The 25488-nt window shown below is 37.4% G+C and overlaps 2 pseudogenes; one reads left to right on the top strand and one right to left on the bottom strand.

Moving 5' to 3' along the window:
• Positions 1-2547: 2547 nt before the first annotated feature.
• LOC120132963 lies at positions 2548-4603 on the bottom strand (annotated as a pseudogene).
• A 1124-nt stretch (positions 4604-5727) lies between these two features.
• On the top strand, positions 5728-25488 carry LOC120132816 (annotated as a pseudogene).

Here is a 25488-nt window from a genome sequence, read left to right as displayed (position 1 = left end):
AGTTAACATATCTCTCACACACACATGCGTTCACGCAGGCAGACACGGATGCAAATGCATCACCATCCCACCTACATGAATGCTTGCCATGCATACCTTACTGCATTCTCAAATACGTTTGTACATGTATCGTGTATGTACGCGCTCTACTGTATGGTTGAATATCCATGATGGTTGGAGTTTTGTAGATGAACAGATACATATCATGGCGGGCAGATGAAATGGTTTATAGGCATATTTTGCTCCATTTCAAATTTTGTTATTAGAGCTCTTAATTCTTCCGGGTTTCTTGTTTCTTAACCCCGGATAAGATCAAATGAATGATAGGATTGAAGCTTTCAAAATGGGTTAAATTAATAAATTAGTCCTTCTATTATACCTAAATTGTGGATCTAGTTTTAAAATTTTGAGATTTGTTTCAGAAATTTATATGGAATATGTGAAACTAAAATTTGCTATTAGTCTTTATATTATATGGCTAACTTGTATATTTAGTTTGTCTTCTTTTGTATTATTGGAGTTGAAGATTGAAATTTCAAAAGTTTGAGAAGTATTAAAATGGGTCAAATTAAACTAATGTTTGGAAGAGTGCAGAAGTAGATGATCTTGGGATGAGTTAGTCCTGTCTGTTCTTATTAACTTCATATTTTAACTTTTAATTGTTATATCTACAAAGAACACCTCCAATCCAAACTACAATGCTGAAAGCTAGACCTTCCAACATTCTTGAATAATTCTCAAGGGTTGCTTGCCCCATATCCCGCAGCACACGTTCCATTACAGACGTTTAATTTTATGTTAAATGACCTCTGGATTTCAATGCACTGCAAAATATGAGAAAAAAAGTTAATTAGGTTATTCATAGTATTTAAAAGAAAGCTTGAACAGCTTCTGTTCGCCTCCTATGATTTACCCAATTGTGTTGAATGTTGCATGTCTTTTTGTCACTTGTATGCTTCAAGGCAAACAACAGGCTCTCCGCTCTTTCAGCCATTACATGATTTGTCACTTCCATCAACAGAAGACATCAGCTATTTTACCATGCCCCATGGTGAGTTTGAGTGTTTATGCATGCACTATGTCTCCATGTATGACATCGAAGCTTCCACACGGTCTGTAAGCTTGATCGCCTTGTGTTCCAATACTATATTCAGAAGCAGATGATCCGTGCTGAATTTTTCTGTCGCGTGCATGAACCGGTAAATTGGGTCTTCGATACTGTCTCTTCTGTTCTGTACAAGTTTTCTCACACAAAATACGGCTCCAAATACGAAATTTATTCAGACTTTCAAAGGACAAGCTTCGAATCGGTGAGTGGAGACCTTTGGAAGAGATTCAGTGTAGGAGTCTGGGATTTCCATTTCGGCAAGAACAACGCTGTCGATGGCCATAGCAGTCTAGTTGAACTAAGTCTCCACCGTCTTAATTTATTTTATTTAAGTAAATGCCCCATTTTGTTAGAGCCCTTTGGAAATAATTTGATGGGTACTTTGGTGAGTCAAACATGTTAGAAAAGTCATTTGATTGGAAGAAGAAAAATAAAAAATCAGTTTGTTAGAGTGCAATTCACTTATGTTCATATGCGGCTTGTTAGGCCTAATTGGAAAGGTCAACTAGTTATTTTTAGGCTTTCTTTTTTTTTATACAAAATAATAATTAATAAAATGTTCATAATTAGGGTTTAATCCATCCAAATGGAGTTGAATTTGGGAGAATATACCAAAGATTTCATTTTTGTTTCATATTGTATCTGTTAGTTATGAAGTCCACGACAGGGTTAACGCAAAGGAGACAGGCATGGCATTGGGTCCCTTAAGATAAAACGGTGAAATTGTATTTTAAGCTCGTCTTGAACATAAGTAATTCAATTTAATCCTTTTAACATAAAGTTTTCGGCTTCAGACTCAACAATTTATATTTTCATCTTGGCACGCAATAAAACATTTCTACCTTTGCCCTTACAAATTATGTTGATGTTATTAGTTAATCAAATACCAACTTAATTACGAAAATAATTAGAAAACGTATTCAAGAAAAATCAAAGCTTGTAGTGTATAAGGGGTTTTTTTTTCAATAAGTAGAAATCGCATGATCATAAAATAAAGTAATTTCTTGACTGAGATTCAACCTAAAGGTTCTGATAAATTGGAACCAACTAGTAAAACAAATTGAAGATTTCGACCCTCTTAGCACAACGGTGGACCAAGAGGACGGCTACAATGGCTGAAAATAAATGCTTGTTAAGAAAAAATGTGCTTTCCCCCCTTCATTTACCACTGCATTTGCTTGGTTACCAAGTAACCCAACAACAATAAGTCAGCCTACTAACCCCAGAAATCCTACAAGTTAACTACCGGTTGATGATTAGTTTTTCATCTGGTTTCTCATCATCGCTTAGTCGCAGCTCTTTGTAGTGCTTGTTTGATCGTCCCTTCTGTGCAATGGCCACTCCTCGAAACTGTCGAAAAGGAAATATGACAGGTTATCTTAAGAGTAGAGCAACAAAGAACCATGGATTCTGTTAAAACGAGACTAATTGAACGAACCTTAGATATCAGGGTTAATGTGACGAGACCGTTGAGAGTGCTTGTGAGCCTCCAAATATAGGTTGTTTATAACTTCCATGATATCCGACAACAAGAGTTCCCTGGAAGAACACCTTATTTCAACTATAACTTCCAGTTCTTTTATGCATGCTTTCACTTCTGGTGCAAGGCCATCATTTTGAGTACCCCTATCTAATTCTGAACCGGTTTCGTGGAGGCTTTCATCGATGTCACAAGCCTTCCTCTTCTTTATCCAAACTTATTTACCTTGTCGGCTCTCCTGTTTTCGGAATTATCTGATGTCTGCTCCACCACACCCAGGGAATCCCTTCTAGACCTTGGTTCAAAGTCCATTGAATTCTTGCTAGATTCAAACTCTTCTATCCTTGCTTCTAGCTCTTTGAAGTACTTAATTGTATCCTTGAGAATCAATTCTTCGTCGATCTGCAAAAAACATGCAAGATGTTTTCGAAAACTAGTCTGATCAAACGAAGCAAATGTATGTGTATGTGCACGTTCATGTCACAGTGGATTTCTGGATAGTATACGTAGTGTGGATGAAAATCGACAAACCTCACTGATGGAAGGAACCATTGACCTGAGGACCCGAAATTTCTCTTCCTTCTTTTCTCCAGTAAAACACATCCTATGGCATTGGCATTAGCATCGTTTTTCAGTTTCCGAAGGTAATCTTTTCTACCATTTCCTTTCAGAGACTTAAATGAATTGCCTGCATGCATTAGAGGCACTGCAAATAGAATCTTTTTAAGTATGTTATGTTGTACCCTTGGTCTATGAAAATTTTCCATCCCTTCTTTCTTCCAACTGCTAAAACTAGATTTATAGCCACAGGTATGAAAACTGGAGCTTTCGATCGAGCAATTCAAACTTCTTAGAATTGCAGAAACTGTTCTTTTGTAGTGCAAGTCATTGACAACTTTGAGATCCAAAGAGCTTAGTATCGTGTGATCGCCTTCATGGAATCCTTTAAATCGAGAATGGCTTAGGCTTACCCACTTGGGAAAAGAGATTGCGGCCTTTTCTCGAATACTAAAGTCATCACCCATTAAATGCCAACTTTGAACTTGGGAAGCAACACCCTTTGCATCTTCCAGCATGGAGGAGTCATCCATCTGGTGATTTTGTTCTCCGCTATTCGAACACACGTCAGGGGAACCGATATCGAAATCGCCATTGATACTTTCATGAAATTCGTTGAATTTCTCGAATTTGATTTCCTTAGTAGGGGAATAGATGTTGTCCAAGTCCAACAAATCAACTATCTCATGGTTGACCTTGGCAAATATAGGATCTTTGTCATCATCTGCATTATGCTGGGCAGAGGAAGATTTTTCGGAAGAAACCAGCTTCGAGAAGTTCAGCAAGGAAGCTTTAACATGCTGAAGCAGATTCGGGTCCTCCGGCACCTCTAGAATTAACAATTTTCAGAGAAAATGACAAGTATACCATAATTGCTAGATTCCTTGATAAATTTATGGCTACATTTATCTTTACATAACGAACTCAAATCTCAGCTTAGATGTAAGAAAGAACTTACTAGTTCAGTCACGCCAAGCTCAATAACACCTCCAAGGTAGGGAAAACATACCACAGTCTGCAAATCGAAAATAATAGTCAACAAATCCACATAGGACGATCGGACGGCTAATCTTACGATAATTTTACCTGAACAGATGCACTCTAAGGGAAATGATGAGCATCAAGTCATGTAAAAAAGCAAGTTCACAGGTAAACAATGTCAGTCAATTGGAAATCTTATACTGCAGTTGTTATATTGTACCAGTTTAGGCGGAGGGGGGGGGGGGAACCAACCTTAGCAAGAAAAGAGCGGCAGAAAATTTTACTATCTGCATACTGAGCATTTCATAACCACATGGTTTCACCACTTTCAAGTGATTTTCCCGGCAACCTATGCAACAATGTAAAACAAGAACTGATAATAAACAGAACACCATGAACAACATACATTAGAGAGTTCACTTGTATTACCCTTGTCCGATATCAAATACGAACGACATGCAAACCAAGTAATACATAATAGAAATCCATAATGACCAAATAAAATAACATCTTATGCTATCACATCTTGAAATTCTATCTTTAAAAATTGTACAAGCTTCTTGTTATTGGCTTACAACTATCAACAACATTGAATTTAGATTCAAAGTTTGAGTTGGAATCAACGTTCCAAATCACGAATTAGGTAAATCATTGAGATGACCTATTATTCCATTTAACACGAAATAATTCCAACAATAAACTAAAATTATTATTTTTTATTTATTGAATCAACATAATTTAGTCATGAGCTAAAATTCTAAATCAAACCAGTAACAGAGTCGTTACTTCCCACGATTTCTATTAATAGAAATTTTATAATTTATATTACGTGGCAAAATTAAAATCTTAATTGATTTCAAATACGAAATCAAAGATTCCAATAAATAGAGAAATAATTATCATTTATTAAATTTGTTCACTTGAGATTCTAGTAAACCCGTTAAGACGACAGGATAAATCTCGAACAAATTTGTTTTTTGTCTCGTTTTTCCCACAATTCCAAATTATCTTGAATCAAGAAAGGTAACACAACAACTTATTTGATCTTATCAAGTTGGTGCTCGAGATCTTTTGGTCGTCTGTCTCTCAGGATACAACAACTTGATGATCAACTACAATAGCACAACATTAGAAATCACAAACTTTTATTGCATTCGACTATCATCGAAAAAACTAAGAGAGAAAATAATATTTTTTAAGAAGGAGATAAAATATTTTTAAGACATAAAACTTCTTGAATTTTGAGATGCGAAAAAACTAAAAGGTTTTATTAATTTAATATGATACAATATTTTTAATGAGAATTAACAGAATTAAATAGTAAGAGGATTGTAGGTTTAATTTCAGTCAATGATATCCGGCATTTACATAAAAAAAAAGTATGACAATTGTATTATAATAGAAAATATATAATAATTTCGGTTATTTATTCGTAACATTTTGAATGAAAATTATGTAAAATGTGTTTTTTAAAGCCTTTTTTTATAACCGGACCGAATCACAGGTCACTGACCCGAATCTTATGCTCGATTGGGTCTATGAACCATCAAAAAAAGCCCATGGTATGTTCCACACGTGTTTCTTCACACGTCTATGGATCTCCCTCAGCGTTAATACACTATCTCAACACGCCCAATTCGTGCCAAGCCCTGAACTTCACACACATACACGCTCTTCAACCCCGCACACGCGTGAAACCTTATCCTTCACGCGCTCCCCTCTCTCTTATTCACGCGCCCCCGTACCCTAGCCGGAAATAGCCCTGTTCGCCACCCTACCTCCTTGCTTCTTCCATTTCGCATCTCCGGAGAACAGTCTTCTTAAACAATCTGGAGATGGCTCCGGCTGCCGGGAATATTGATCTATTCGCATAAATCAGTCCGTTGGAGAGGATAACTAGGAATTCGGATAGACGACGATGGACTGGGGATATTCCGGAGATTCATTTCAGGAAAATTGAAGATTTGCGTGAGAGTTACTGGAGAAACTGAGACACTGCTTTCGAGGTAATGTTCTTGGGAGAAAACTTTCAAGCTGGGCTTGGCCGTGTTTGTTTTTAGTTGATAAGTCCTCCAATTCTTTTGGGGAACTTTTTTTTTCGAAGTTCTAGAGTGAATCCTCCCTAAGTCTGCCTAGGATTAGTGGTTAATTTACCACGGAAAATTCTGTTAAGTACTTAATTCCCTTCATTTGATTGCTGAGGAACTGTTTTATAAGTGAAAGAAGATAAACAAAGAAAAATTTACTCTTCTATTGTTTTGGTTTTTGTTTATTAATTTTCATGAAGTAAAAATTAAAATCCAAATAAGACGAGCAGTTCCTTAACTTGAAAGCTTTACTGGGATGTTTGATATTTCTAGGCCTAAGAAGCTTATTAGGGCCTTATAATAATTGTTGTTATTATTTTGGTCATTGTATAAAGGAAACATGTAGAATTGCAAGGTTGAACTACATTTAATTGGCGAGTCCTCCTTTCTCCTTCTGTGAAATGATATGAATAAAGTTTTTATTTAACAGGAAGACGGGACAGAAATAAGCAGATCTGGTTGTTGCATTGTAAGAGAAACTATGCAGAGAAGTTATAATCCTGAGTTATTTTGGAGTTAAGGGCCCTGGATTAGAGTGAAAAATTATGGCCACTGATATGCAGAACCTGATAGGAGCTAATGAGGAAGATAATGAAGAGGAAATTGACATGGATGTAAAAGATGAGGATAATGAGGATCAGATGCATGGAGAGAAGCATAGTGCTGCACAGATGATGCTGGGAGCTGATGCAATGATGACGAGTACTAGTGGCCAGTTTCAAACCCAGCCGCAACTTCAAGAGCAAGTCGGCACCCCGGGTGGAGGAGCTCGGAGGTCAAGACCACTAGAAGAAAAGGAGCGAACAAAACTAAGAGAGCGGCATCGAAGAGCAATAACAGCAAGGATCTTGACAGGGTTGCGGAAGCATGGGAACTATAACCTGAGGGTTAGAGCTGATATAAATGATGTGATTGCAGCTTTGGCCAGGGAAGCTGGCTGGGTTGTTCTCCCTGATGGAACCACTTTTCCATCCAGATCTCAGGTGCTTTTGAATGCATGGATTTATCTCTTTGATTGAGCACTTAGTCCATTCAATATGTACAGCATTGAGATGTGCTAATTTAATAGGTTCATACAATTTTCAATTGATAAACTTTAATCTTGGGTTATATATGCATATTAATTGTTTCCTTACACAATATTGATGGTGCATTAGGCATTTAACTACTACTCCCTTTAATGTTTCTTTGATCTTTTATTCTGATGAATCTATGGAAAATCCAATTGGGAATATTCTCTCTTGCAGGGTTCAAGGCCTGCTGGTAGCACTTCTGCAGGCATGACTTCGTCCTCCTCTCAGATGCTGTCACAACAGGCTCCACCTACCTCCTTGCACGGAGTCTCTCTGGACATTGCACGTCAGTAGAGTACAATGCTTGTCATATGAAGGGTGTTTCTTGCCTACTCCTTCACTTTATGATCTATCCCCAAGTGCCCATTCTCAAAGTTCAGACATGGTTGGAGATGGAGGAGAACAAACGGAAAGTCTTCCTCTTATTGCTGGCTCCATGGAAGCGATTAATGACAAACAGGTATGTGATGGTTATATAGGTCACATGCGAACATGTCCTGTACCTTTCAGGCTGCTGATTTGTTTATACCAAATGATGTTTGGAAATTGGATCTACCATGCATTGTTAGCACTCATGGGTCAAAAAATATGATTGATCCATATTTATATTTAAATGATACAATCTCCCTTTTTTATAAGAAAAAGGGCCGTTAAAAACCCCCTTCATAACTTCATAACCATCATGCTACATAAATAACCCAACAAACATTGGAAGGAGGAAAAGAGTGCCCCAAATTTTATTACTACTGAAAAATTACACCAAGGTTATAACCTAATATGAATACATCTAATACTCACGAAACTAAACTTAGCCATCAATTTAAACACACCAACTCCCCAACATACAAAATACAACCCAAATTACCCTATGCCAGCGTTTGCTAAACTATCAGCTTCCCAATTGAAACATCTCTGGATATGCCTAATAATCACATTACGAGCCAACACACAATCAACAATTTCCTTAACCAGAAGAACAAAAGAAGTTGGACTCGCTCTCAAATTCAAAATTCACTTCAACGTATTAACTGAATCGTTTTCCAAGATAAGCCGACCCTTATCACTCCACCCCGATTTCAGAAAAAGAGACAAACCAACTTGAATAGCTTTCAACTCAGCTAATATAGGAGGGCCAGGGCCAAAAGCAACCGAGAATGATCCCACTGCACTTCCACTCGCGACTTACAGCCCCATCTACATTAACTTTAAAGAAACCGAGAGGTAGGAACGCCACGCGGACGGGGAAGACAATTTTTTCCTTAAAACTTTGCAAGAATCAGCCAGAGTTGGATCCCCCACAAGACAATCAAGATGAACGGGGAAATTAGGCACCTTTTCCCCAAACCAAGCAGCTACCCTATATCATGCTAAGAAAAACAGTTGAGTTTGGTCCAACTTTCCTTTCTCAAAGACCAGATGGTTCCGACATTTCCATAAAGACCATAATACAGCTCCCGGGATGACTTTCCAGATCTCTGACTTTGAAAATAAATCAGCCAAGAGGCTAAAAATACCTTCGGATTATTATGCAAAACAATATGTAAATTCCAGCACCTCAGAAAACACACCCATAATCCTCAAGCTATACTGCACGAAAAGAAAAGATGAGAAACAGTTTCGGGCTCCACACCACACAGAGGGCAAAGAATGTCCTCAACCCCTAACACCACGCCTTATTAGATCAATTTTTACCGCCATCTTCTGATGAAGAACCTGCCAAAGAAACATCTCCACTTTAGGAGGGGCAATTCCAATCCAAACCAGCTTCGACCAGGATGGATCCGGCTCGGACAAGCAAGAAATTAAATTTAAACACGATTTAACCATGTACACACCCTCCCCATTTCCTCTCCATAAACAACAATCATCAACGACCGTTCCAAGGCTAACATTACCCAACATCAACAACAACTCAGTCCATTGATCAATTTCCCAATCCAAGAGATTTCTCCTCATTCAATATCCCAGCACCATCCCCCTTAGTCGAAAGAGCCAAACTCCAAAATTACCCCTTTCTTATTAACCGAAAGGGCGAAAAGGCTAGGGAATTTCATCTTCAGAGAAACACAACCAAATATCATGCCAAAATAGAATGGAATTCCTCTTCCCGACTTGCAATTGAAGATGATTATGAAAGCAGAGGCCAAACGCATCATCCGACCAATAATTATTAATCACTCCCTTCCATAACCAAGAGGAATGGGGAGAGGAAACGTTATTCATCAAAATGGATCTAATGTCCAAGTTATACTTACAACACACCATCTTCTTCCACCAAGAATCCATCTCGTTACCGAATTTCCAAATCCACTTCCCTAGTAAAGCCCTATTCATAATATTCAAATCGATGATACCCAAACCTCCAAAATCCTTCCGTTTGCATACAATCAACCATTTAACCCAGTGAATACGATTTTTCTGAGCTGAGCTTCCCCGTACAAAATTGGCTAAAATTAACTTCAACTTTCTTTGGACACTACAAGGCATCTTAAACAATGACATGTAGTATATCGGCAATGCATTCAAAACAATCTTCACAAGCACAACCCTACCAGCAAGCGATAGTGTGGTTGCTTTCCACCCAGCCAACTTCTGGAAAAATTTCTGAAGAATCGGTTCCCACAAGACTGCCGAGTTCCTCCTAGAACCGAGTGGAAGCCCCAAATACTCAGTTAGAAGAACCCCAATTGTGCAACCAATTGATGCTGCCCAATTCTTGATAATTGGTTCTTCCAAATTAATCCCAAATATCTTGCTCTTTGATAGATTTAACTAAAGCCCCGAGCACATTTCGAAAATGAGCAAAACTCTCTTAACATTCCTCAATTGACCTTCTAAAGCTATATTTAAGGCCGCTCCATCACTACTTAACGGGTTATCAGCCCTGTTATCGACTTCCTTAATTCCCTTAGGTGGTGTTTGGTCCTCTGGAATCCCTTGGAATTAGGGGGAATTGGAATCTCTTGGAATTAGGGGGAATTGGAATCCAATTACACCACTTTCCCATATTTGATTCAAGTTTTCAAAGGGAGAATTGAAATCCAATTCCATAAAGGGGGGAAAGTAAATTTCATCCATAACATGATGGAATTGAAATCCTTTGGAGGAGGGAATGTGAAATTTGATCATACTACCCTCATAAATCTTTTGGTATTCGAGTCGGATTTTTTTTAAAAAAATTCGGGATCGGGTTTAGGGTGAAAAATACCCGACCCGACCCAAAAAAAAAATATAATTTTATCTTATATATTTAGGAATAATTACAATAATACCTCTCTATATATAATTTTTTTCAATTAAGTCACTGTTTTTATTGAATAAAAATAATTTTTTTATTATTTTAGGTCGGGTCGAGTCGGGTGAAACTTTATTTTGGTCGGGTCAGGTCGGGTCTTGGGTGGAGGTTCCCTTGTTATCGGGTGGACCAAAAACCCGACCCATGGCCATCCCTAATTGGGATGATTTTAACTTATGATGTTTATTAGTATGATTTTTATAATTTATTGAAATGAATAATCAATCAAGAAAATGAAAATTTAATATTTTTTAAAATTTTATAATATATTGCTATATGTAAGTTATAAAACAAAGTAAAATTAAGCAAAAAAACAAGAAGGACAATTCTGTCATTTTATATTACTGAAATCAATTCATCTGACATGTCTGCGAACCAAACAGAATATGGAATTGGATTCCAATTCAATTTTCTGCCAACCAAACATGTTTCAGATTCTAATTCTTACAGATTTCAATTCCTTCACAGATTCCAATTCCCTCAGAAACATTCCAGCGAACCAAACGCCACTTTATTCTCCAGACCTAGTTGAGGGAGGGCCCCTTTTCCACTTTCCTTACCATACCCATAAAAAGCTATATTTATAGCGGGCCCTGAAGGGTGAATCCTGCAAATGGGAGAAGTGGGCTCATTAGATTCTTCAGAAAGGGCTTGATCACTAGAAGTTGGGTTCCAAATTTTCCTCACACCAAGCCTCGCGTACTCCCCATTAAATTCACTCCCAATACCGAGAATTTCTCTCCCCCCATTAATACTAACTTAATCTCTTCCCTACAGCAATGGTTGCTGACGCTCAACACCCTCTTCAATGCCAATTGTTCTCCCCTCTTCAAGCCACGTGTCCACCCTGTTTAGGGTCTCCTCAAGTGATTGTTTATCTACCGCTTCACACACCACGTTCTGACCACTGTCCTAGTCCTCCGACGACGACCCATCATTCCGATATTCCTCTGGAAAACCTTCCGATGTCTTACCAAGGAAATCACTTGACTTTTTGAACACTGATCCCAACATTATTCTTACCTTGAATGATCGTCCATAAGAGCCTAAAGTAATCATCCTTGGGACATCGAATGGACTCGCCACTCTCACTAACACCCTGGTCGCCGATAAATCATCTTTTTTTCCTGGTCGATTCCTGAATGCAGACCAGCGACCCCCACCTTCCAACCAATTTCTCTAAGAAGGCCTCATTCCAACATAACAAAGGTACTCCATATAACTTAATCAAACAGTAGGCCATCGGAATTCCATCTTCATTGAGAAGAGGTGCCATCCAATCAAACTAGAACGACATTTCATCCTTCTTCTTGTTCCACACCTCCGATAACACTTCAGCCGACTGGAAAGTGATGATACATGAATTCCATGCGTAACCCCAGCTAATAATCTTCCCCTTGATTCCGTCATTGAGTAAGGCCTTTTGGACTAGCTCCATCTCAAAGGACGATTTGATAACCCCTGTCAAAGAACGCCTCATCCAATCCATCTCGTCGGAAGGGATACGCATCTCCCACAGATTCCTCTTCCCAGTTTCCACAAGCGATGTTCCACCCTGTTCACCAACGTTTTAAGATCTTCCCTCTTCCTCTTGTTTGAAATCAATGCTTTCTTATAGGATCTATCATCCCTTAAACTGCTCGGAGACTCATCTCCTTCTTTGGTTTTCCTCTTCTCATCTTCAGATTGCTTTTTTACCACTGACGGTACCTTCCCTGAAGAGATAGCTTCTTTCCTATCTTTTGATATTTAGCAATCCCTACTGATACTCTCCTGCCATCAATCCACGTTCCATTGACATTCTCAATAGCATTCCTCAAACCATTTTCACTAGCGAATTGGATAAAGGCTAAAGTGGATGCTTTGTACTTTGGTTTGCTGATAACACTCGGGATGAAAACTTTGATAACCGTACCCTGATAATGAAAGAGCTCCCTTAACGCTCTCCTTGACACTCTCTTGCTCACATTATCCACGAAAACTGTCCATTCCTCACCGAAGGAAGATTGACTTTTTGACTTCTCAATCGCACTCTCTCTTACTCTTTCTCCCATGCTATCATCTCAATGGAGTCAAAAAAATGATTTATTGTAATAAACTTGCAATCAGAATTCTATTTCTCCAAAACTACAATTACATATGGTAAAAGAAAAAAGTTAAATAAAAAGACTGGAATTCTATTTCTCCAAAACTACAATTAATGATGCAGTCTCCCTCAAAAAATATTTAAATGATATGATGTGTTGTTTTCTGATAATTTTATGTGCTTATTTTCTCTTCTAACCTACAATCTTTACAGATTATTAGACTTCCTCCTAAGCTACCAGAACGTGATTTTGCTGGCACTCCATATGTTCCACTTTGTGTAATGCTACCAGTGAGTTTTCTAATTTGAGTTGCTTTCTCTATATTTACATTGGCTCATAATTACTCTCAAACACTTTATAGCCTTTTTGTCAAACTAGGATGTGTAACTCTTTTTATGTTTCCCTCAGAGTTTGGGTTTTCTGATGCTGAAATGTTTCTCCAAGCCAACTCAAATGTCAAATTTCTCATTTTTTTTAAGATGCTTTCTTAGTTTCAGTCAAATGATTTACTTCAATTGTGGCAGTTGGGGGTCGTCAACATGAAGTGTGAGCTAGTTGATCCTGACAGTCTACTAAAGCAGCTAAGAGTATTGAAATCTATCAATGTAGATGGAGTCATGACTGATTTGCTGGTGGGGAATAGTGGAAGCTCATGCTCCTCAAGAATATAACTGGAATGGTTACCGAAGACTCTTTCAGATGGTTCGTGAGCTTAAGCTTAAGTTGCAGGTGAGTTTTTAATATGGAATTTGTATGTGGTCGAATGGTTTCTCATTGCCTGCGGTGGTACTCAACATCTATATTTGACATCTGTTACGGTAAAGACCTATGTAATATGTTCTATCTTTCATTTTACTCCATGTATTTACTTGAGTTATTTGTTAATGTGAGCATAAAATTTGGTACCCCCTTGTTTAGGCTGATCTTATCCCCCCCAAGAGTGCTACAGTTCAATTCACGCTGAAGTTAGTTAAAAGCCTCTTTACTTACCTTTTAATCTTGCAAAATTTGTCCAGATGTCAGCTTTTGCTGATTCTTGTGCATGATGAGTATTTGATGTACTTGTTGAATCCCTACGTATGTCAAGATGATATGCCTTTGGTGAAGGCTGTTGTGATGCAATTTGTGAAAGTTTACACCAATGTAATTGATGTTCATGTTATGCAGTGGTATGCCTTTGGAGGGTAGGTTACATTTAGGTTTATTTCATCCTAGAACTTGGGTCAAGCTTTTGGATGTTGGAAGGAAATTCAAAATTTCGACTTGCTTACTATTACCAGAATAAAACAATTCAAACACTTAAAACTTAATTTAGATTAATAGCCCCCAACAATTTAGGACTGGCATTCTTATTGTTAAGGTGTCTGAGACAAGTGAATGTGCCATTTGTAGATCGTAAAGTTTCTTTTCTCTTCTAAATGATGCTTGGCTTCAGATATGAGATTGGTATGATGCACCATTTTATTTTTATCTGTTCCGAGTGTAACAGTTATCTTATTGATGGATCAGGTCGTGATGTCATTTCATGAATGTGGTGGCAATGTTGGCGATGATGTTTGTATTCCACTGCCCCATTGGGTTGCAGAAATTGGTAGAAGCAATCCTAACATATTTTTCATAGATAGAGAAGGAAGAAGAAACACTGAATGCCTCTCATGGGGAATTGATAAGGAACGAGTTTTAAGGGGCCGAACTGCTGTTGAGGTATTAGTCTTTGATATAGCTTTCAATACCATCATGTACATCATACAAGTTCCTCTGTTGTAAATCACCGAATTCATTTGAGACCAACTGAAGCTAGTTCTATTAATATGTTCGGACTATATAATTGGTAATGGGTCTCAGTTTTATCTTATGTTAAAATCAACAGAGCTACAAAACAAAGTGACTTCATTTTGCTATTTTCTGAAATTTGCTTTTGAGGGATACTGTAACCAGATATGATATGCTAATTGGTTTGCTCTTTCTTCCTTCACTTGCATGCTAGTATTTCCTTAAAGGATGAAACTTTTGATGTTTAAGTTTTTGTTGGGAAACATAGGTATACTTTGATTTCATGAGAAGTTTCCGAGTGGAATTTGATGATTTTTTTGAAGATGGTATCATATCCATGGTTGAAGTTGGACTAGGTCCCTGTGGAGAGCTACGATACCCATCTTGTCCCGTGAAGCATGGATGGAGATATCCTGGGATTGGGGAGTTCCAGGTTATTATTATTACTATTCGACTATCAACTTGTGCATTGTTTAAAGCTAGCTTATTCTCATATTATTTCATTAGCTGCTTATTTAGCTTTATTGTGCTTGGAAAATTTGACAGAAATTTTGCTTGTAACATAAGATTCATTAGTTCAAATTTTCTTATCTAAATGTGATAACTGATTTTAAATCTCTGTTTATATAGTTTAATATATTACTTTGTTGCTCTATATATGTTTTATCAGTCCTAGATGCCTCAATCGTATACATTGTTTAATTTTCATGCACCTGGAAACTTAGCCTACATCTTTGCTCCCTCTCTTGTTCTCTCACTCTGTTTATGGCTACTGTCTAGAAGTAAAAAGAAATAGCGACTAATCATGTTTTCTAGGAACATTTTGGAAGGTATGCTCAGTGTTCGAATCTAACCCATTGGTAAAAGGTGGTTTCCTTTCAGGTGATTCTTTTGAACTTTAGTGCAAGTAATCTCATCATGATTTTTAGTATTGCTCCATTGCTAGCCTAGCAAGTTTTCGTTCTCTTTGTTTTTGCTCATATTGTGTTCCTTGTACAGTATGTTTGCTTGTTTGTGGTCTTGTCATCCTAACAGTGCCAAGAACATTAGTTTTTTGTTCTCGTCTGGGCATCACATAGCTTTTTGCTTTTCCAGTGTTATGATCAGAATATGTTAAAAAGCCTGAGGAAGGCAGCAGAAATGAGGGGACACAACTTTTGGGCTAGAGGGCCAGATAATGCCGGATCATATAATTCCCGCCCACATGAAACTGGTTTCTTTTGTGACGGAGGAGACTATGATGGCTACTATGGGAGGTTTTTTCTTAATTGGTACTCTCAGGTATTAGTCAATCATGGAGACCTGGTACTCTCATTGGCAAAGTTAGCTTTTGAAGGCACTTGCATTGCAATAAAGGTGAGTCAGCTTGCAATGATATGTCTTATACCCGACTGAATATTTTCTTATTACCCTCTAAAATTGATTTTATGATTCATTGTTTGGACTGATAGCAATCTCCTTTTTCTTGACCCCCACCCCTGGTGCTTCTTCATAAGTGTTGTCCTTTTCAATCTTCAAACCCCATCAAGCCTGGTGAACACAGAAGTGCTCTAAGATTCTAGTCATGTTTCATGTCTTAATATTACACAATTTGAACATGCTATTGTTGTTTTAAGAGTATTCATTAGCATGAGTGTTTAAAGCAACTGTAGGCAATTGAAGATTGTAATTGATATGTGTCGAGAATATCTAAATTAAATATTAGATAGGATCAGTTTTAATTAGATAGAATCAGTTTTTATTCTATTAGTTATTAGATAGGATCATTTTTAATTAGATAGAATCAGTTTTTTATTCTATTAGTTTTTAGATAGGATCATTTTTAATTAGATAGAATCATTTTTATTCTGTTGCTAATTTTATGCATCTTTTTATGTAAAGTTGTTACATTGTAAACTCTATTTAAGTCAGCCATATTCAGCAGAAATAAACATGATTTATTCGGAACAAGTTTTTTCGTCTTTATGGTGTCAGAGCCAAAATGGCCAAACCCTACGATGATACCTCTGGTATCGACTCTATGAGTTCTACTCGCTCACCTTCAATCACCCTAAACACTAAATCCTTCCAAAACATATCCATCACTTCTCACAAGTTGAATGAAAATAATTTCTTACAGTGGTCACAATCTGTGAAACTGTTTATTTTGGCCGTGGAAAATTCGGCTATCTCTCAGGTACCACTACGAAACCTGCCGAAGAAGATGAAGAATCTGAAAGATGGGAGGCAGAAAACTCGATGATTATGTCTTGGCTCATAAATTCCATGGATCCGAGTGTAGGGAGAACTTATCTCTTCCTACCTACTGCTCATGACATTTGGAATACTGTGAACGAGACCTATTCTGATCTCGGGAACGCAGGACAATGGTTTGAACTAAAAACTCGGTTATGGAGGCTAAAACAAGGAGAAAAAACTGTCACTCAATACTACACTGAACTCAAGACCTTGTGGCAAGAGGTTGATATGTTCAGCGACTGCGAATGGAGTTGTGCTAAGGACAGGGCTCTATTCCAGAAGATGGTGGAAAAAGAATGCGTCTTCGAATTCCTTGTCGGCCTTAACAAGGAATTGGATGAAGTCAGAGGGCGCATTCTTGGTCGTGAACCACTACCAAGCACAAGAGAAGTCTTCTCTGAAGTCAGACGAGAGGAGAGCCAGCGGACAGTCATGCTTGGAGGCCACTCACCAAATCACACCGAGTCTTCTGCCTTGTTCTCGGGTCAGCCACCACATCGCAACGATCGTCGGAACGACAAAGATCGGCCAATCTGCTAGCACTGCAACAAGCCGGGACACACTAAAGCCAAGTGTTGGAAGCTACACGGGAAGCCAGCCGAGAATTTTTCAGCCAATCGAAATTCTCGTAATGCAAAGGGATTCCATGCCTCATCTGAAGATGCTTCTGAAGAGCCGAAACCTGCCTCAGAACTGTCTGCCTTCAGCAAAGAACAACTAGAGCAATTGTATCAACTAATGAGTTCTCATTCCATATCCAACACTCCTAACCCATCATCTTATATTGCCTCTTCATCATTAGCCCAGAAAGGTATATATCCTACAGCTTTCATAGCCGGTTCTAAATCAAACCCTTGGATCATAGATTCAGGGGCAACAGATCACATGACCGGTAATTCCTCCATATTCTCATCTTATTTTCCTTTATCTGGTAATCTGAAGGTAAAAATTGTTGATGGCTCCCTAACCTCTATAGCTGGAAAAGGCTCTATCATTATTTCTCCATCTCTCACATTACTAAATGTCCTACATGTCCCAAAGCTCTCTTGCAATCTCATCTCTGTTAATCGTATTATTCATGATTGCAAATGCATTGCTACAATAACATTTGCTGGATTTGAATTTCAGGACCCTTGTTCGGGGAAGATGATTGGCAATGCTAAGGAGGTTGATGGACTCTATCACTTGGTCACGGACAATCCTTCAGATAAACAAGTTCAGAAACCGAGATGCTTTACTACCTTGTCTTGTGAGAATGAAATAATGTTGTGGCATTATAGGCTAGGCCATCCTAGTTTTAATTACTTGAAATATTTGTTTCCAAATCTTCTCAAAAAAAGGACGGTTTTTCTTTTCAGTGTGAAGCTTGTGAATTGGCAAAGCATCATAGATCTGTTTATCCATCTTTAAAGTATATGTCATCAAAACCTTTTTCTCTTTTGCATAGTGATATTTGGGGCCCTTCACGAGTAAAAACAGCCTCAGGATCTAGATGGTTCATCACATTCATTGATGACCACACTAGAGTCACGTGGATTTATTTACTAAAAGAAAAATCCGAGGCAGCAAGTGTTTTCAAAAATTTTCACTCACTGATCAATACTCAGTTTCAAGCAAATATTCAAGTTCTTAGAACCGATAATGGTCGAGAATATTTTAATGCAATCTTAGGTGATTTTTTTAAATAAAAAAGAATTATTCATCACAGTTCTTGCGTTGATACTCCCCAACAAAATGGAGTTGCTGAAAGAAAAAATAGGCATTTATTAGAGGTGACTAGGGCTTTACTGTTTGCTATGAATGTTCCTAATCGTTTTTGGAATGAAGCACTCTTAACAGCGTCTTATTTGATAAATCGAATGCCTACAAGAGTTCTTAATTATATTACTCCTTTGCAAGCTCTAAAGAATATGTTTCCTGAAAATAGATCTTTCACTGATTTAACACCTAAAATTTTTGGTTGCATTGCTTTTGTTCATATACACGGCCAAAATAGAGGAAAACTCGATCCCCGAGCACATAAATGCATATTTCTAGGTTTTTCACCAACACAAAAAGGGTATAAATGCTTTGATCCTAAATCTGTGAAGTATTATGTGAGTATGGATGTCACGTTTTTTGAAAAACAACTTTTTTTGACAAAAACTCTCTTCCGGGGGAGAATGACTCTGAAATGAGTTTTTGGGAACAAACATCCTTGCCAAAATCGGTTGTAAATAGCTCAGTGGAACCAATTCATATTTCCATAACTAATCTTAGGATTTCACAACCTATAAATTCACAACCTCGTGAGACTCAGGTAGAAACCAACTTGGAACCACCTACTGAACTTCGAGTTTATTCTAGACGGATGACTCGACCAAGTAATGTTCCACCGGCCCCCAAGGTATGCCAACCATCGGACTCGGCTATGGTCCAAGGTACGACTTCTCTTTCTCCTATTTCTTCTCCAAATTTAGAGCCTTCTACAAAATTCTTTGAACCCATAGCCTTGCGCAAAGGTGTTAGATCATGTACCACAAAACATCCAATATCCAATTTCTTATCTTATAATAAACTCTCTCCAGATTTCAAAGCTTTTTCCACCAGGATTATGGATGATGCACTACCTAAGTCGATAAATGAAGCTCTATGTAACACCCCCAACCCGTATCCGACCCGAATACGAGTCCGAAGTGTCACATTGACTTTTCAAACCTTGACTCTTCAGAAAAATCCCGGGAAATTTAAAACTTTATTTAAAACAAAATACAGACTTTATCAGAGTGCTCGTACTTAATGACTTATGACATGCCAACACTTTATACATAACCAAAAACATACTTTATCAAATATTTCTGATCTGATCTTTTGGTAAGGAAAACTGACCTGTCTTGCTCCGCATCACTCCTTACTCTTCTCGAAACCTACGTGTGAAACAATCACACGCTAAGTCGAAGACTTAGTGAGGCATAACCACTTATAATGCACTTTAAAACCTATATTGATACATGCATGGTTTGTTCTATCATGTTACAGCAAGTTCATGCATTTTTCATATCGTATAAAATCATATCAGAATAATTGCGGTAAATACATGCATACACATAATTCATCATTAACAGTTTATCATATAATCACATACTATTTCAATCAAACACTATACACACACAATATCATATCATTTCTTTAGCATTTATCATACCACTAACTTATATTTGTTCATATCTCTGGATTAGCCCATGTATATATGTGAGAACTATCGATATGTGAGTCTATAGAGGTTGTGCACTATGCTGTCACCACAGCTCGTATAAATGCACCGAAGTGCCCGTAGAATTGCACCGTAGTGCCCGTAGAATTGCACCGTAGTGCCCGTAGAATGATGTCCATAAGGACCACGTAGAATTCCTTAAGAATCATATACATATACTATGGATCAAGTATGTGTCTTTCAAGACTTCACACAGGTTCCAAAGGATATACATATGTCCTAAAGAACCGAATAAACCCTCGACTCTTGGCATGCCAACTATACCCCTAGCTCTCATGACACATAACATGGGCGTTATCATTTATTTCATTTCAAATATACACATAACTTGTAATTCACTTTCACATATCACGTATCACATAGCTTCTTTTCATATGATCACATAGTCACGTAGTTCACTTACCCGTAGATCATTTCCATATAATTCACATGTCACATATGTCATGTTTTCATATAATTTCTATCATTTCTCACCCAATCACCTTTATTCATATAAACATACTTATCATATCTTGTTCACATAAGATCATATACTTCATATAATATATCGAAACACCTAGAACACTTTCACGTAGCTTATAGTCATAAGTTTTGTCTCGTATCATATACTTGTTTTCACATATATATTTTCTATCAATTCTTATACCATCACATAATTCCTTTAACATACATAACATATCATGTAACATTATAATAGAAATACTTATAAGTCATATCACTTAAAGCACATATACTTATAGTCACATTGCTTATATCTTAATCGTATGCCTTCTCTTAAACATATATATTCACATGTTCAGGTAATTCACCATTTCATCACATAATTGGGTATTCATATAACTCATTTCATTTCATATCTATCTATATATATATATATCCTCAAGATTATCCTAATATAAATCATATAGCACTCTTATATTTCGTATTCATCTAGGGCAAACTTATAAACATATCTCACTTCTATTATTTCTATATATAATCTAATCTGTTACTTAATTCAATTTCTTATAGCTCTTATAATCTTCTCATATAACTTCACAAATTTCTATCATTCAACCCATGTGTTATAGTTTTATTTAAACCTATGAATCTTTCCCATCTAGCTTATCTTATACGTTCATCTTATCATTTATGTTCAAATCCCCTAGTTGGTGTACTATTTTCACTTCATCCTATAGATCAATATTATCCAGTTTATTTCACTTATCATATAAAAATATAATTATATTTTACTATGATCACATAGTTATATCTCATACTTTGCTTTCTCATGTTCACCTATATCATGTCATATGGCTCATATCTTTCTCATGCAGTCACATAGTTCAGTTTCACATGTATATATATATACCTTATATAGCACATACTTCTCATAACATTACATTCAAAAGCATGTCAACACATATATTCATGCATACATACAATTCATGTCATTCATATACGTATAATCATATATTCATGCATTCTAACATAGGAAATAGACTTGTCGCAAGTCTTGTTTCCATTTAGCACCATAAACTAACTAATATGCACTCACCTGGCCTCACTAGCCAAATCCAATCTCTTATCTTTCCCTTGATCGATCTTACTTGCTAAACGTTCCGGAATTGCTTTATGCGTAGAATCTACATAAATGTACATTTCGAGACCATCATTAGATACTTACACCTTGTAATTGGATACTATCAATTTAAACGAACTTATTAAATCCATATCCCCAATTTTCCTTTAGGGGGAATCGGTTCCCCCCATGGGGGTATCGGTTCCCCTATGACATACTGGAAATTCTTGTTCGTTTGAAGGGGTATCGGTTCCCCTTGAATGGGTACCGATTCCCCTTGCCCAGAAATCATATTTTCAACCCGAAAATTACTTCATTTCCTCTCAAACACTTCATATATCATCCCCTTTTCATCCTTAACTCTAGTACACATACTTAAACCAATCTATATTCATTTATTTCATCTTAAACCTCAAAATTCTATCTTCCATATAAGATTCAAAAATCATACCAAATTTCCAATGTGTTCTAATTCCAATTCTAACACTTCCTACCTCTTAATTTAATCCTTGACAAGTCAAATTCAACTTCACAATCTATTAACTCCTTCCATATCAAAAATTCCCTTAAAAACTCATTTTTCTTAATTTCTCATAACTTGTTAATCTTTGAGGTTTAAGCCCCCTAAAGCTTTCCTTAATCTTTCTTAATATCCCAAGAATCAAAACAAGCTTTAAAACGAAAGAATTAACCAACTAAAGACTCACTTACCTTATACCAAGCTTCACGGTGGAGAGGAGGAAGAAGAAGACTGAAGAATGCTCTGGACTCTTCTTCATACGTGCTTATTACCCTTAAAAAAAATTATAAAAAAATCTTTCTGGTCAAATGACCATAATACCCTTAATTTCCTTTAATAATTACCAAATAACCTTCAATATATATTCAAATAATCATTGAATTCTTTCATTCTTCTACTTTAGTCACCAAATTCTGAAACTTTACAATTTGGTCACTAACCCGGTATTGCGGATGTTACACTCTAGAAGTTCCGAGATGGAGAGAGGCAGTTTTTGAGGAGTTAAAGGCCCTGAAGAAGAATGACACGTGGGATCTAACTCCTTTACCTGAGGGGAAATGATCTGTAGGCAGCAAGTGGGTGTTCACCATCAAATACCATGCAGATGGCTCGGTCGAGAGATACAAGGCAAGACTCGTAGCACGAGGCTTCACTCAGACATACGACCTTGACTACGAGAGACCTTCGCACCTGTGGCCAAACTAAACACCGTACGTGTCCTACTCTCACTAGCCGCCAATCTGGATTGGACTCTCAGACAGTTTGATGTGAAGAATGCGTTCCTAAACGGTGAGCTAGAGGAAGAGGTGTTTATGGAAGTTCCTCCAGGCTTTGATGAATTGAAGAAGGATGGCAGGGTCTGCAAGCTAAAGAAATCCATTTATGGATTGAAACAATCTCCGAGAGCCTGGTTCGAGAGATTCACGAGAGCTGTGAAACAACATGGTTACACTCAGGCCCAGTCTGATCATACTATGTTCTACAAACACAATAATGGTAAAATTGCTATTTTAATTGTGTATGTAGATGACATTGTTATGACAGGAGATGACACAGTAGAGTTGGAGTCGTTGAAGAACTTCTTATCCAACCAGTTTGAAGTCAATGATCTAGGACAACTCAAATATTTCCTTGGAATGGAGGTGGTTACATCCTCAAAAGGTATAATTATCTCGCAAAGGAAATATGTCCTCGATATCTTGAAAGAGACCGGATTACTCGGATGTAAACCAGTGGCGACTCCTATTGATCCGAATCAAAAACTCGAAAAAGAAGATGGTGCTGAGCCTGTGGACAAGAATCGGTATCAGAAGCTGGTGGGGAAACTGATTTATTTGTCTCATACGAGACCAGATATTGCATTTGCTGTGAGCTTGGTTAGTTAGTTTATGCATTGTCCCTCAGAAAAACACTCCAAGGCTGTTTACCGGATTCTTCATTACTTGAAAGGGAGTCCTGGTAAATGAATCATGTTTTCGAAGAATGGAAGTCGTAGAGTGGAGATCTTCACTGATGCTGATTGGGGCGGAAGTTCTACAGACAGAAGATCTACTACCGGTTATTGCTCCTTTGTCTGGGGCAACTTAGTTACTTGGAGGAGCAAGAAGCAACCAGTTGTCTCTAGAAGCAGTGCGGAGGCCGAGTTCAGAGCCATGGCGCAAGGAGTATGTGAGTTGTTATGGCTTAGGAGGATCTTGGAGGAGCTGAAGGTTGAAAGAGATAAACCGATGAAGTTGTATTGCGACAACAAATCGGCAATCAATATTGCTCAGAATCCTGTACAGTATGACAGGACCAAACATGTCGAAATAGATCGACATTTCATCAAGGAGAGGCTGGAAAATGGCGATATCTGCATACCGTTTGTTCCATCATCAGAGCAGCTCGCCGATGTTCTCACCAAGGGACTGTTTACTACGATGTTCGAAGGATTTCTGTCCAAGCTGGGAATGATCGATATCTATTCTCCAGCTTGAGGGGGGGTGTCGAGAATATCTAAATTAAATATTAGATAGGATCAATTTTAATTAGATAGAATCAGTTTTTATTCTATTAGTTATTAGATAGGATCATTTTTAATTAGATAGAATCAGTTTTTTATTCTATTAGTTATTAGATAGGATCATTTTAATTAGATAGAATCATTTTTATTATGTTGCTAATTTTATGCATCTTTTTATGTAAAGTTGTTACATTGTAAACTCTATTTAAGTCAGCCATATTCAGCAGAAATAAACATGATTTATTCGGAACAAGTTTTTTCGTCTTTAATATGGTATCTTACTCAAGTTCGATTATCATATCAAGCATTTGGTTGTGTAATCAAATTCAACGAGGGGAAGTTGTTTTCTCGTTTTCCATCTTTACTGCCTTTTGAAATGCAATGTATCCATTTTGACAAGATCATGTTAATCTGCAATTGAAGAATAATTCCTCTTCTCTCTTTCTCATTCCCTATGCATTTTTTGTTTCTTGATTTGTTTAAAAGTTTCCTCCTCTGTTAAGTTCAGTTGAATGCAAATTTTATTACCTTTTGAAAACTAAAATTAAAAGTTGCTTCAAGGTATGTAGTACTATTTTCTTTCCATGTTTTAATTGCTGCGCAGCTGCCAGGTATTCACTGGTTGTACAAAACATCGAGTCATGCTGCCGAACTAACTGCTGGATTCTACAATCCCTGTAATCGAGATGGCTATGTTGCAATAGCTGAAATGCTACATAAGCATGGAGCTTCTTTAAACTTTGCATGTGCTGAACTTCACACCTTAGAGCAGCGTGAAGACTTGCAGGAAGCACTGGCAGATCCTCAAGGATTAGCCTGGCAGGTGAGGTTTTAGAGCATAGCAAACCTTATTATTTACTTGCTCTCACGTTTCACCTCTCTTCTGGAGGAACACTCTTTTCTTTGAAAAATATTACTATAAATCCGATTGTTATATTCTTTATTCAAATCCAGAAAGCTTAGTAATTGTTCATTTTAGGTGCTGAATGCAGCATGGGATGCATGCATTGCAGTTGCAAGCGAGAATGCTTTTCATTGCCATGATAGAGTAGGCTATAACAAGTTATTGGACATTGTGAAGCCTGTAAATGATCCAGATGGGAGACATTTCTCATCTTTTACTTACCTTAGGCTCACCCCACTTCTCATGGAGAGACAAAATTTCACAGAATTCGAACGGTTCATCAAGCGAATGCACGGTGAGTTGCTAAATCCATTTTCACTTCTGAACAAACTTCAGTTTCATAGTCTCTGAGGTAATTTATCATACTGAGTAAGAGATGAGATTGAGGAAGACGATGGCATGGGGGAAACTGATCGACTCTTTTTGCTGCAGGGGAAGCAGTTCTAGATCTCCATGTGTAGTAGCAGTAACGAGTTTGGACTTAAATATTATCATGTATCATTTCATTTTCCCCTCCCTCAACAAATGCTGCCTGTAATTGGATAAATAGTTAATTTATTTAACAAAC

The sequence above is a fragment of the Hibiscus syriacus genome, unplaced genomic scaffold (assembly GCF_006381635.1).
Source record: "Hibiscus syriacus cultivar Baekdansim isolate YM2019G1 unplaced genomic scaffold, ASM638163v2 tig00110570_pilon, whole genome shotgun sequence".
NCBI lineage: Eukaryota > Viridiplantae > Streptophyta > Magnoliopsida > Malvales > Malvaceae > Hibiscus > Hibiscus syriacus.
This window is presented reverse-complemented; position numbering and strand designations above follow the sequence as displayed.